General features: G+C 42.1%; 1 pseudogene; it reads left to right on the forward strand.

Moving 5' to 3' along the window:
* Positions 1 to 4,908: 4,908 nt before the first annotated feature.
* On the forward strand, positions 4,909 to 9,942 carry LOC135514274 (UDP-glucuronosyltransferase 2A2-like; annotated as a pseudogene).
* The last annotated feature ends 3,782 nt before the right edge of the window (positions 9,943 to 13,724 follow it).

The following is a 13,724-nucleotide window of genomic DNA, read 5'->3' on the forward strand; positions in this document are numbered from 1 at the left end:
CATAAAATCTTGGGGTTTATTTGAGAAATAGTAAACAGATTTCCTGCATCTTTAATGGTGTTTTTTTGTGTGCTTTAATTGGTGATGAGGTGAGCCTATGTCTGGACTAGAAGTGTGTATGTTTTTATGTGAGCAGGAGGGTATGAGAGATCCCTTCAACATCCTCCTATTTTACATTTAGTTGACTTCATGGCATGTAGTAGCTTTAACTGTACATTCTTAATAAATGTATCTATAGTATAGTTGCATACATTTTGTTATCCAAATCCCATGTAAACACATGGAATTGGAACTGTGCAACTTTATGCAAAATGTGAATTCAGCTTGAATGTAAGAAAGGTCAGCATAACAAGTACATTGTTTTACCCACCAAATTAGAGTATTGTTGTAGATCTTAATGCTTTCACCTCTATCACAGTGGTGAAACAAGGCTATTTGGAAACCCTATGATAGAAGAAGCAGGAACTGAAAATAATAGGGAGGCAGAAGCCTTGCTTAGACTTCGCTTTGTGCACAGGGGCATTGTCATGCAGAAACAGGAAAGGGCCTTCCCCAAACTGTTGAAAAAGGTGGAAGCACAGAATCATCTAGAATGTCATTGTATGTTGTAGTTTTAAGATTTTCCCTCACTGGAACGGAGGGGCTTAACCCGAACCATGAAAAACAATCCCAGGCCATTATTCCTCCTCCACCAAACTTTGTATTCGGGAAGGTAGCATTCTTCTAGCATCCGCCAAACCCAGTTTCGTCCTTCGGACTGCCAGATGGGACGCGTGATTCATCACTCCAGAGAACGCGTTTGCACTGTGTGCGGCTCCTCGGCCACGGAAACCCATTTCATGAAGCTCCCGGCGAACAAATATTGTGCAGACGTTGCTTCCAGAGGCAGTTTGGAACACGTAGTGAGTGTTACAACCAAGGACAGACGATTCTTGCGCGCTACCCGCTTCAGCACTCAGCGACAACGTTCTGTGAGCTTGTGTGCCCTATCACTTCGCGGCTGAGCCGTTGTTGGTTTTAAACGCTTCGACTTCACAATAACAGCATTTGCAGTTGACCGGGGCATCTCTAGCAGGGCAGAAATGTGACGAACTGACTTGTTGGAAAAATGGCATCCTATGACCGTGCCACGTTGAAAGTCACCGAGCTCTTCAGTAAGGCCATTCTTACTGCGCCATTCGGTGTGCTCGGTTTTTATACACCTGTCAGCAACGGGTGTGACTGAAATAGCCGAATCCACTAATTGGAAGGTGTCCACATACTTTTGTGTATATATAGTGTATCGACTTTAAGTACACTATGTAACAGTATGCTAATCTCTACCGATAATCCATCAGATTTACAGTATGTATGCTGATGTCATGATAGTAATTTAGAATCTAGTCTATTGACAATATTAAATATTAATTTTCATGTTCTCTATATTGTTGAATGACTCAATGGGCCCCTGACATACATTTTCACAATACAAAGACTGACATAGTGTCGGTGGTGAACTAGGAGGGCTTCGTGCAGCAGGATAAAGAGAAACTATCGGGGTGCATAGCAGCACCATAAATAGACTCATGTGAGTCATATCCATGTTGAACATAATTTTCTATTATTTTTTTAAAACTGTCAATGTGAGTTAAATGCCAAACAAAAGTTTATGAATGGCTTTGTCGTACAGAGTCATACTTTTTTGAGAACAATTGAATGGAAGCTAAAACAATGTCATGGGGGGGGGGGGGGCTGTGGTTACTCATGGCATTAATTTATGAGGTCACACACGCAAGCATGCACACACGTAGGTATGTTCGCACACTCCGACACACACACACACACACACACACACACATACACGCCCAGGTGTAAACAGACACAAAGATAGAAAGACACGCCTACAGTATATTATCAAACAGGTAATAGGCTACATGAAAAGTAGGCAAACTTTCTCATGTGGATTGTAAATGTATCTTACCATTCCTACCGATCTGCATGTCAGTTATGGTTTTCATATGCACATTTTCGTGTTTAATTTAGAATGACTTTAGAATGTCTTCTTATCTCAAAATCATTGAGGTGGTTCATCAAAATTCTATTCAAATATAAATGAAAATGATACTAAGCATAAATAGTAACTTTTATTGCCATTGCCAACTAAAAATAGCCCATGAAGCCAACAAATAAAACACATTGCAGCCTGCTGGTGGAAAAGACAGAAAGACACACATACAGTATATTAGCAAACAGGTGCCGTTCAAATGATAACATATATTTCTTCCTAAAAAGGTATAAGAAGGCGTAATTACATTAACCTGACTGTCACCAAAACATAGTTAATTCTGTGCTTTCCTGTCCAACAAGCTTTCTCTACCCTTAACCTTGTTCTGAACACCTCCAAAACAAAGGTCATGTGGTTTGGTAAGAAGAATGTCCCTCCTCCCACAGGTGTTATTACTACCTCTGAGGGTTTAGGGCTTAAGGTAGTCACATACAAGTACTTGGGAGTATGGCTAGACAGTGCACTGTCCTTCTCTCAGCACATATCAAAGCTGCAGGTTAAAGTTACATCTAGACTTGGTTTCCTCTATCGTAATCTCTTCTCTTTCACCCCAGCTGCCAAACTATTCCTGATTCAGATGACCATCCTACCCATGCTAGATTATGGAGACATCATTTATAGATCGGCAGGGAAGGTTGCTCTTGAGCGGCTAGATGTTCATTACCATTCGGCCATCAGATTTGCCACCAATGCTCCTTATAGGACACATCACTGCACTCTATACTCCTCTGTAAACTGGTCATCTCTGTATACCCATCGCAAGACCCACTGGTTGATGCTTATTTATAAATCCCTCTTAGGCCTCACTCCACCCTATCTGAGATATCTACTGCAGCCCTCATCCTTCACATACACACCCGTTCTGCCAGTCAGATTCTGTTAAAGGCCCCCAAAGCACACACATGCCTGGGTCGCTCCTCTTTTCAGTTCGCTGCAGCTAGAGACTGGAACGAGCTGCAACAAACACTCAAACTGGACAGTTTTATCTCAATCTCTTCATTCAAAACCTCAATCATGGCCACTCTTACTGACAGTTGTGGCTGCTTTGTGTGATGTATTGTTGTCTCTACCTTCTTGCCCTTTGTGGTGTTGGGTGTGCCCAATAATGTTTGTACGATGTTTGGGCCGCTACCATGTTGCGTTGCTACCATGTCATGTTGTGATGCTACCATGCTGTGTTGCTGCCTTGCTATGTTGTTGTCTTATATGGCTCTCTTTGTGTTGTGTTGTCTCTCTTATTGTGCTGTGTGTTTTGTCCTATATTTATTTTGTTTTTATTTTTTATTTTTAATCCCAGCCCCCGTCCCCGCAGGAGGCCTTTTGCCTTTTAGTAGGCCGTCATTGTAAATAAGAATTTGTTCTTAACTGACTAGCCTAGTTAAATACAGGTTAAATAAAAATAAAATGTCAAATATGTAGTTACAATACAAGTATATAACCACATCACAGTCTACCAAATCCTGGAAACTCTGTGTAAAATCACGAAAGTAAGTTTGCACAATGGCACAATGTTAATTGATGCCCACTTCTGCAGTTGCATTTGTCGGTATGGTGTGGGAATAGTGCTTTTGGTAGTGTGTCCTCAACTCATGGAAGCACTATTGTGCAGAATATATCTGGTGAATATTTTCTACAGTAGCCTGTATTATATTGTATGAGTGCACTGCCACCCTGTGGCAAAGTCTGACCTGTAATATTCTAGACTCGATTCAACCCAAACCTACACTGCTGTATCTCCGAAGTACTGTAGCTCTTTGTCCCATGGTCAAATAAAATCAAAGAATGAACAATGTAAAAAGCTCATGCTACCAACTACTGCTAACTACTACATGCTACTACTACCAAGTAGACTCCCTTTCACAGGTAAACACTTTTACTTTTCAGAATAAGAAGTGTGCACAGGAATGCAGTAATTTGTATAAAGACACTGAAAACACTGCTACGGTGTTATGCAAACTGAATTATCCATGAATTATGGCCCATCATACTTACAGTATAACCTGTGACTGTATTAAAATAACATTTATATCAAACGTCACTTGGAGCAGGCTACACAGAGTACTTAAGAGAATAGCAATGAATGACTGAAACATGTGGACCCAGCCTACTGCATCTTTTAATCTTACAAAGACATCTCCGAGACCTTTTCTTAAATGTACAAGGTAGAGTCTTATGTGAAATTATGTCATCAGTTCAAAGGTATGACTTTCCCCTAGTACTCTGTTTTCCTACTTTCTTTAGTGAGTGAGCCAGGTTCAATGGTCGCCATTGGATCCTAATCAAATCCAATCCATTCAAATGGTGTGCCTTTTAACCAATTGGACACAGGGTCAACCTAAAGCATTATGGGCTGGACTAAACATAAAGCATTATGCTCTGGACTAAATTGCATTTGAATCATGACTAATCATAATTTTCATTAGTTATACACACAATGTAGCCTACATTATTCCTGTACTACTGTATGGTTAATGTTCATTTTAAAAGCAACGGTTGTTAATCTTAATTTTAAGTAATAGACCAAAGGGATGTTGTAACCATGCAAGGTTCATGAAATCAAATGTGTAGTTATTGCCCCCCAAAAAATCTGAATTATACCTATGCCAGGATTTATTCAACCTGGGTATGGCTAATGGAGACAAATATTCTCTTTGAAAAAAGTTTATTTTTGATTTTCTAAATAACTCCAGAATTATGTGCATGTTGAACTCGTGACCATTTCTTAATACAGAACGGGAAGCCAACATGTGAACGCCTTATGTAATTACAGGGGTGTTATGCTGCATGCTAGGACCTGTGAACTTTGAACAAGAGAGCACAGATTAGTTGTGGCAGCATAGGTTAGGTTACAGCCAGACGACTGCTTTCACTCGGATGTGAGGTGAAAAACGGCTGTTTGGGAGGTTGGCCAAACATCACCTTGGATTTTAGGCTACCTGCAGACATATTTTTTTGGTGAGTGTTTATGTGAAGCAACATTTCTAGTTTAAAGTAACAGTTTTAAGTAATGGAATATATGTGGAATATGGGAATAGTTTAGCTTGTTGTTTAAACAGTTGCTGAGTACCTAGTGTTGAAAACATGGTATAATAAGACTTACAACGTTTTCAAATGAACTAATTGGAACTAATATATACCGTATGTATACAGAGAACTATAGAAGAGCTATAAACTTATATAGAAGAACTACAAACTTCACTTGATTCAATTGCCTTAATACAATCTTAAGAAGCATTCTCCAAAAACATTTGTAGTTCTACAAATCCAAATAAAACTCAGTATTTGTAAAAACGGCTAGCAGGACCATGTAAAAATGGCTAGTGAGATGGCTAGCAGGACCATGTGAAAAACACCTAGCAGGACCATGTAAAAACGCCAAGCAGGACCATGTAAAAAAAGCTAGTGGGATGGCTAGCAGGACCATGTGAAAAACACCTAGCAGGACCATGTAAAAACGCCTAGCAGGACCATGTAAAAACGGCTAGCTGAAGCTCGTCTGAGCGGTCGGCTGTGCCCTCACTCGATATTAATTTATGCTGATTGCTTAGGTTCTGCTCACGACAGTGTTGTCCGGTTAGAACACGATGTTGAGGCCCATTACTCTCTTAATTGTCACAACCACACACACACACACACAAACACAGCTGATTCCATTAAAGGTAGTTCTTTACAGGGGTGCCACTTTGGTTTTAGAAGTGGGAGGGGGGAATAACCTCACGGGGAATCTGCGGTCCTCCCCCAAAAGACTAAATCAAATCAAATGTATTTATATAGCCCTTCTTACATCAGCTGATATCTCAAAGTGCTGTACAAAACCCCAGCCTAAAACCCCAAAACAGCAAGCAATGCAGGTGTAGAAGCACGGTGGCTAGAAAAAACTCCCAAGAAATGCCAAAACCTAGGAAGAAACCTAGAGAGGAACCAGGCTATGAGGGGTGGCCAGTCCTCTTCTGGCTGAGCCGGGTGGCGATTATAACAGAACATGGCCAAGATGTTCAAATGCTCATAAATGACCAGCATGGTCAAATAATAATAATCACAGTAGTTGTTGAGGGTGCAACAAGTCAGCACCTCAGGAGTAAATGTCAGTTGGCTTTTCATAGCCGATCATTAAGAGTTTCTCTACCGCTCCTGCTGTCTCGAGAGAGTTGAAAACAACAGGTCTGGGACAGGTAGCACATCCGGTGAACAGGTCAGGGTTCCATAGCCGCAGGCAGAACAGTTGAAACTGGACAGCAAGGAGTCATCATGCCAGGTAGTCCTGAGGCATGGCCCTAGGCCTCAGGTCCTCCGAGAGAGAGAAAGAGAGAATTAGAGAGAGCATACTTAAATTCACACAGGACACCGGATAAGACCGGAGAAGTACTCCAGATATAACAGACTGACCCTAGCCCCCCGACACATAAACTACTGCAGCATAAATACTGGAGGCTGAGACAGGAGGGGTCAGGAGACACTGTGGCCCCATCCAATGATACCCCCGGACAGGGCCAAACAGGCAGGATATAACCCCACCCACTTTGCCAAAGCACAGCCTCCATACCACTAGAGGGATATCTTCAACCACCAACTTACCATCCTGAGACAAGGCCGAGTATGGCCCACAAAGATCTCCGCCACGGCACAACCCAAGGGGGGGCACCAACCCAGACAGGAAGATCACGTAAGTGACTCAACCCACTCAAATGACGCACCCCTCCTAGGGACGGCATGGAAGAGCACCAATAAGCCAGTGACTCAGACTATATTAAACAACTTCTGTAAAAATACTTGTCAAACCAATGCAATAATAACACTTATGGCAATAATGAATAATACTACATATGATAAACAATACGCAAAGCAGTATTGGCAACTCCAACATGGAATAATAGTAACAGCCAAACAGTAAAACATATGGCTGAAACTTATCAAAGTCACTTGAAGTAATTAGTGATAATTACCTGTTATTAGATAGCATGTCATACCTCCAATAAAGGGACATTGTTGGAGTAACTTCCATCCACTACAGAGTCTGTCCCTCCTGGTGTTACATAACATGAGCATGAATCCTGGTCCAGATGTAGAGAGAACTTGCACACCTTTATAGTAATGTGCCTGAAGGCTTGAGTCCATTTTGGAAAGGACTGGTAGAATTGTGATAGCATTGGAAGTCTTCATAGCAATAAACAGTGTCAACATTTTCAATTGTATGTTGGTTATTTATTTACTTGATTCATGGAAGCAGTACACTCTGTTTGTGTTTCTGTGAGTCTACTGTAATTTATTGGCTTCTGTGCTGCCAGTAATTTACTGCAAATGTACAGCAACCTACTGGCTACTGTGCTGCCAGTAAATTAGTGTAAACATTTCAGGAAATGTTTTATAGCATACATGCAATACACTTTGTTCAGGTATCAGTGCTGTTGTTGATTTGTGTTTGTACTGTTGGTCTAAGTCTACTTCTGGTGAACACCTTGGCTAATTCTCTCTGTGAAGATCAATAATGTACTCTATTATTCATATTTTAATCAGGTATATTATACTGAACAAAAATATAAATGCAACAATTTCAACGGTTTTACTGAGTTACAGTTACAGTTCATCAGTCAATTGAAAACATTTCTTAGGCCCTAATCTATGGATTTCACATGACAGGGCAGGGGCGCAGCCATGGGTGGGCCTGGGAGGGCATGGGCCAATTAGAATGAGTTTCTCCCCAAAAAAGGACTTTATTACAGTTTATCCTCAGTTTCATCAGCTGTCCGGGTGGCTGGTCTCAGATGATATCGCAGGTGAAGAAGCCGGACGTGGAGGTCCTGGGCTGACGTGGTTACATGTGGTCTACGGTTATGAGGCCGGTTGGAAATACTGTCAAATTCTCTAAAACGACATTGGAGGCAGCTTATGGTACATAAATTAACATGAAATTATCTGGCAAAAGCTCTGGTGGAAATTCCTGCATTCAGCATGCACCCTCACTTGAGACATCTGTGGCATTGTGTTGTGTGACAAAACTGCACATTTCAGTGGCCTTTTATTTAACCCAGCACAAGGTTCACCTGTGTAATTGTCAACACTTTACATTTTTGTATTTATATATTTTTGGTTCAGTATAAGTAAATATGTATAAGCTAATCACAACAATATAAGAGGGTTCACAAATAATTACGTTTTCCGTTGTAATTTTGAGTATTTATTTTAGAATTGATGTGTTTGAGAATAACAGGAGACCAACTAGAACCTATTAATAGGAAATAAGAGATGTAGTAACTACTAACTACTCTTCCCTTGTATCTTCTATCAAAGGACTCACCTTAGAAATGCATCAACCAGCCCTGGTCACGGTTACGGTTCTGCTCTTCTATCTGACCACTGTCTATGGGGGGAAGGTGCTGGTCCTCCCATTGGATGGAAGCCACTGGGTGAACATGAAAGTCATTGTTGAAGAACTGCACTCCAGAGGCCATAGCATCACAGTGATTCGTCCATCCGCCAACTGGTACATCAAGGAGAAGTCCCCTCTTTACTCGTGTATCACCATCCCTGCATCTGGTGGAGGAATTGACGAGAAGATCTTTAGTTCGTTTGTGACCAGATTACTGCAGATCCAAAGGGAGGGTGGAGGTTTCTGGTCTCGTATGAGTCTGGAGCTTGAGGTGGTGAAGCAGTTCTCTGAGTCAAACAGGGAATTGATTGAGATGATGACTATGATATTTGAAGATAACGAGCTAATGCAATCGATTCATGATGGAAACTATGATCTGGTTCTGACGGATCCTGCCACTGGTGCGGGCACGTTACTGGCACACCGCCTTGGTCTTCCTCTTGTCTTCAATGTAAGATGGACAATCCAGGGTGAGGGTCACTTTGCCATTGCACCCTCACCTCTCTCATATGTCCCAGTACCAGGAGCAATGTTGACGGACAAAATGACTTTTCAGGAGAGAGTCAAAAATGTTCTGTTTTATCTTTTTACAAAGGTTCAAACTGCATACATCACAGACCCTAACTACATTCCGTTCGTCCATCGATACTTTGGCCCTGATGTTCACTTCATGTCATTGTTCCAGGCAGCAGACATCTAGCTCATGAGGAATGACTTCACCTTTGAGTTTCCTCGTCCCACCATGCCAAACGTGGTCTATGTGGGTGGCTTCCAGTGCAAGCCATCCAAGCCGCTTCCCCCGGACATGGAAGACTTTGTCCAGAGCTCCGGGGACCATGGGGTCATCATGATGTCCCTCGGGACCTTGGTGGGACAACTTCCTGAGGACATCGCTGAGGACATCGCCACTGCTTTTGCCAAACTGCCTCAGAGGGTTGTCTGGAGGCACACTGGGAAGAGACCTGCCTCCCTGGGTAACAACACCTTACTGGTGGACTGGCTCCCCCAGAACGACCTCCTAGGACACCCCAAGACCCGAGCCTTTGTCGCCCACGGCGGCACCAATGGAGTCCAGGAGGCCATCTACCACGGTGTCCCCATCGTCGGCCTCCCATTGATGTTCGACCAGCAGGATAACCTCAACAGGATGAGGGCTAAGGGAGTGGCTAAGATAGTGGACATCGCCACCGTAGACAGAGACATCTTCCTGGAGGCATTGAAGGCTGTTCTCTATGAGCCGTCCTACAGGGAGGCAATGCAAAGGCTCTCCAGGCTGCACAGGGACCAGCCTATGAAGCCACTGGACTGCGCAATGTTCTGGATCGAGTTTGTCATGAGGAACAAAGGAGCGGCACATCTGAGGACAGAGTCCTACAAGATGTCCTGGTTCACCTACCACTCTATGGACGTCATAGCCACGCTACTGGCCATTGTGTTGTTCATAATACTGGTTATCACTTTTGCTGTAAGGTTTTTGTGTTGTAAGGTGTTTTGTAGGATGAAAGTGAAACATGAATGATATAGATGTGTTTTGAGGTGTTTTTAAATATTTATAAATTACGAAATTATAAATAAATATATAGTTAATCAAATATTGAAATTATTTTTTTCTGATATTCTTTCTAAAACCTTATTTTCAGCAACATCAAGAAGGCCACAATAATCTATGCTGGTATTTGAAACAATACAGTAGGCTACTTTTGGCAATATATCTTTGCATTACATTTTTTTTATGTCACCCTCACATTAAGTTTCGTGCTCCAAATATAATATTACCTTATGCTGTTAATGTTGTACTACAGCAACAAAAACTGACTTGAGTTGTGGGGTTGAGAGAGAGGGATAGAGGGGTCTCTTGTTGGGTGGTCCTTTGCATGGGGTGATGTAAGTTTCCTTCAACAATCAGTCTTCCAGATAGATGACACAGGAACCTTGGTATAAAACTCTTTTGCAGACAGAGATTCGCATACAGAAAACCTCCGTAGTCTATAGTAAAGGTGGCGAAACAGGAGACAACACTCTTCATACTAGTTGGTGTGGACAACCTACCATCAATCATACCTTAACATTGTTGCATTGGATTAGATACAAAGTATCTAAGATGAGAAAAACCTGTCTAGACTGTGATTTCTCACTCTACTATAAGCCAACAACCACACCTGTGTCGTCTCAGGCCCTTTGCTACTTTTGGAACATCTCGGCCTTGAGGCTGCGTGACTATCAGCAGGTGCAGGCAGTTCTCAGCCTGAGAACTAAAGCAGTACATCTTCATTACCTGATACCTTTCCATTATTGCGCATTGCAAGCATACAAAGGTTATCACATATATAGAGTAATCATGGCATTGGTGTAGCCCCAGGGTAACCTCCAACACCCCCCCCCCCCCGTTGAAACTACCTAGTCTCATATAACCATGTACAGAGATCGCCGTCAGACATCTGGAACTTTTAACCATTCACATATAGGTAGTATAGGAATCATCCTCTGGGTCAGTTGGTCGAGCAAGAGGGTCATAGTTGGGGTCAACACAAGTAGCCTCATAGTATTCATCATAGGAGGCAGGTAAAACCATTATATCATTCTTCACTGCCCATTTACCAAGACAACAAAAAATCAAAACACAGCAAAAGCATATCAACACAGGAACGACAAATGATAAGATGCCCATAACATTTCCAAAGTTCAGCATTCACAGTCCAGTATGTCCTGTGCCTCTTCCCCGCACTCGCCCTGAGGTATGTGTCACCAGCGTGGTACCACCAGTGCCGGCACCACGCATCAGGCCTCCAGTGCGCCTCCACAGTCCAGAGCTTCCGGCGACAGTTCCCAGTCCAGAGCTTCCGGCGACAGTTCCCAGTCCAGAGCTTCCGGCGACAGTTCCCAGTCCGGAACCTCCAGCGACGGTCCCCAGTCCGGGGCCTCCAGCGACAAGCTGCAGTCTATAGAGTCTTCAGTGACGAGCTGCAGTCCAGAATTACCAGATAGCCTCTACCTCCGCAAATCCACATAAACCCCCAGGGTTATCCCATACCATCGTTTAGAGCAAGATAGGTCACTCTAGTAATGAAATATGAGACATCCACTAAATGCCAGCCATAGGATGTACTAATATTTTACCTGCATTCTTCTTCAGGGAGGAAGCCTGCAGAAGATTTACAATACACTGTTACACCCACAGCCAAAGAGCCATTGTTACAAATACATAATGGCGGAACACGTTCTTTCTTCAGATTCCCTCAAATTGGTTCAGCCACAGTGATCACCAGGTTTTCACTCCAACCACACATCGTTGGGTGAGTACACATAAGCCTTTTCCTAATTATCTTCCAATTATCATCATCCCGGGGATTATGCCGTGGCTAAAACCCACAAATTATTGTGCCTATTTTATTCACAGCTTCTGGATTCCCATTTGTCAAACACCATCCCCAGATCTTGTATCCCCCAGTCCCTTTCGATACATTCTTATTACCCTGATCAATTAGCTCATGTCCATAAAAGAGTCCTTGGGTACAATTACGCTGGCTCTGCTTGTATTTTGCCCTCCCCCAACATTCCAAAGGCCTGATCTGTCTCTACCATTGGTCTACTCATTGAACCAAACAACTCTCTCATGGATTTGGGTTTAGACAAAATTAACACCGCAGTCCCGTTTGGGGACACTTCTACCTAAATATAACCATCAAATCTGTTAGCCCTGCTTTCTCGCCTTGTTCTATCTAGCTAGCAACTAAGTTAGTGTTAAGGTAAGCTAGCTAGTTAGCTAGCATGCAAGTATCCAGGCAGAGTTGCTAGAGAAAAAAATAGTTTGCGACACTAACAGAAACTGATAATTAATATAACAACCTTATCAAATTACAAAAGTTTTCAGAAATGTTGACGCTTACAATTATCCACGTGTCATTGTGTTACTGTCTTGAGGAACAAATGGCGGGTGAATGACTTGCCCGTTCTGCCTCTCCCAGTTTGGGAATAAATTGTAATAAATTCTGTTGTGAAATTGATTTGAAATTACAGGTACTTTTCAGTCATTCTGTCTATATCAGAACATGTAATAAGCTATTCGATAAAAAATGATTTTAAATCAACATTTTATTATATTGTGTATATCAAAACAATTATTAAATGTTTACTATATGCAATATTGTGTATTTGTATTTGTGTATCTCATGCATTTCAATGAGTACAAGCGGATCAGGCTGACCTTCGGCTGTATTTGGACGGACTAAATAGAGCCCGGTTTTTGGAAAAATTGCTTGAGCTGCACTGAGAATTAGAAAAGTATGAAAGCCAACAATCCATTATCCTAGAACATACAGTGCAATCGGAAAGTATTCAGTCCCCTCGCGTTTTGTTACCTTACAGCCTTATTCTAAAATGGATGAAATAGTTTTCCCCCATATCAATCTACATACAATAACCAGTTAAGTCCAGGGCTTCTACTAGCCAGTCCCACCTCCAGAGCAGAGAGCACAGACGTTCTCCATATCCATCCTGTTACTCTACCAGACAAGGTGAGAATAGTTATTTAGTAACTAAAGAGCACACACGGACAACATGCACACGACGGGAATGCGTTTGCTCATCAGTGCTAATTTCCTTACAATGAGCAGAAATGTACACATGTTCAATATTATTAACTGAAGATTAAAACTATCCTTAAAATATGTATTGTAGTGTGTACGTTTACAAAAATGAAGTGCTATTTCTTTTTGCTGTTTACCTCTGGGTTGACACTGAGTTGGCTTTGAATTTTGCAGATTCATCCAGGGCTTCTACTTGCCAGTCCCAACGGAGCTAAGAACATCAGAGCTCTCACCCTCCCATTACCTAAGTGAATGTCACGCCCTGGCCATAGAGAGGCTTTTTATTCTCTATTTTGGTTAGGCCAGGTTGTGACTAGGGTGTGCATTCTATGTCCTTTTTTCTATGTTTTGTATTTCTATGTCTTGGCCTGGTATGGTTCTCAATCAGGGACAGCTGTCTATCGTTGTCTCTGATTGAGAACCATACTTTGGTACCCTTTTCCCCCACCTGTTTTGTGGAAAGTTAACTTTGTAGTTGTTCAGAGCACATAGCCCAAAGCTTCACGGTCGGCGTCATTTTTAAATAAAGTTAAAATGTACGCTTACCATGCTGCACCTTGGTCCAGTCCTTCAGCCAACCGTGACAGTGAATTGCGCCACAAAATGTGTGCCTTTTGATTCCCTTTGATATTTTATGTATAAATTATGCACTAATTCAAAAGGTACCTATCTTGTGGAATGACTCACAATTTACTACAAAACTTAAACTTGTGTTAAAGTTAATCAC

This window comes from Oncorhynchus masou, chromosome 25, assembly GCF_036934945.1.
Source record: "Oncorhynchus masou masou isolate Uvic2021 chromosome 25, UVic_Omas_1.1, whole genome shotgun sequence".
NCBI classification, from domain to species: Eukaryota; Metazoa; Chordata; class Actinopteri; order Salmoniformes; family Salmonidae; genus Oncorhynchus; species Oncorhynchus masou.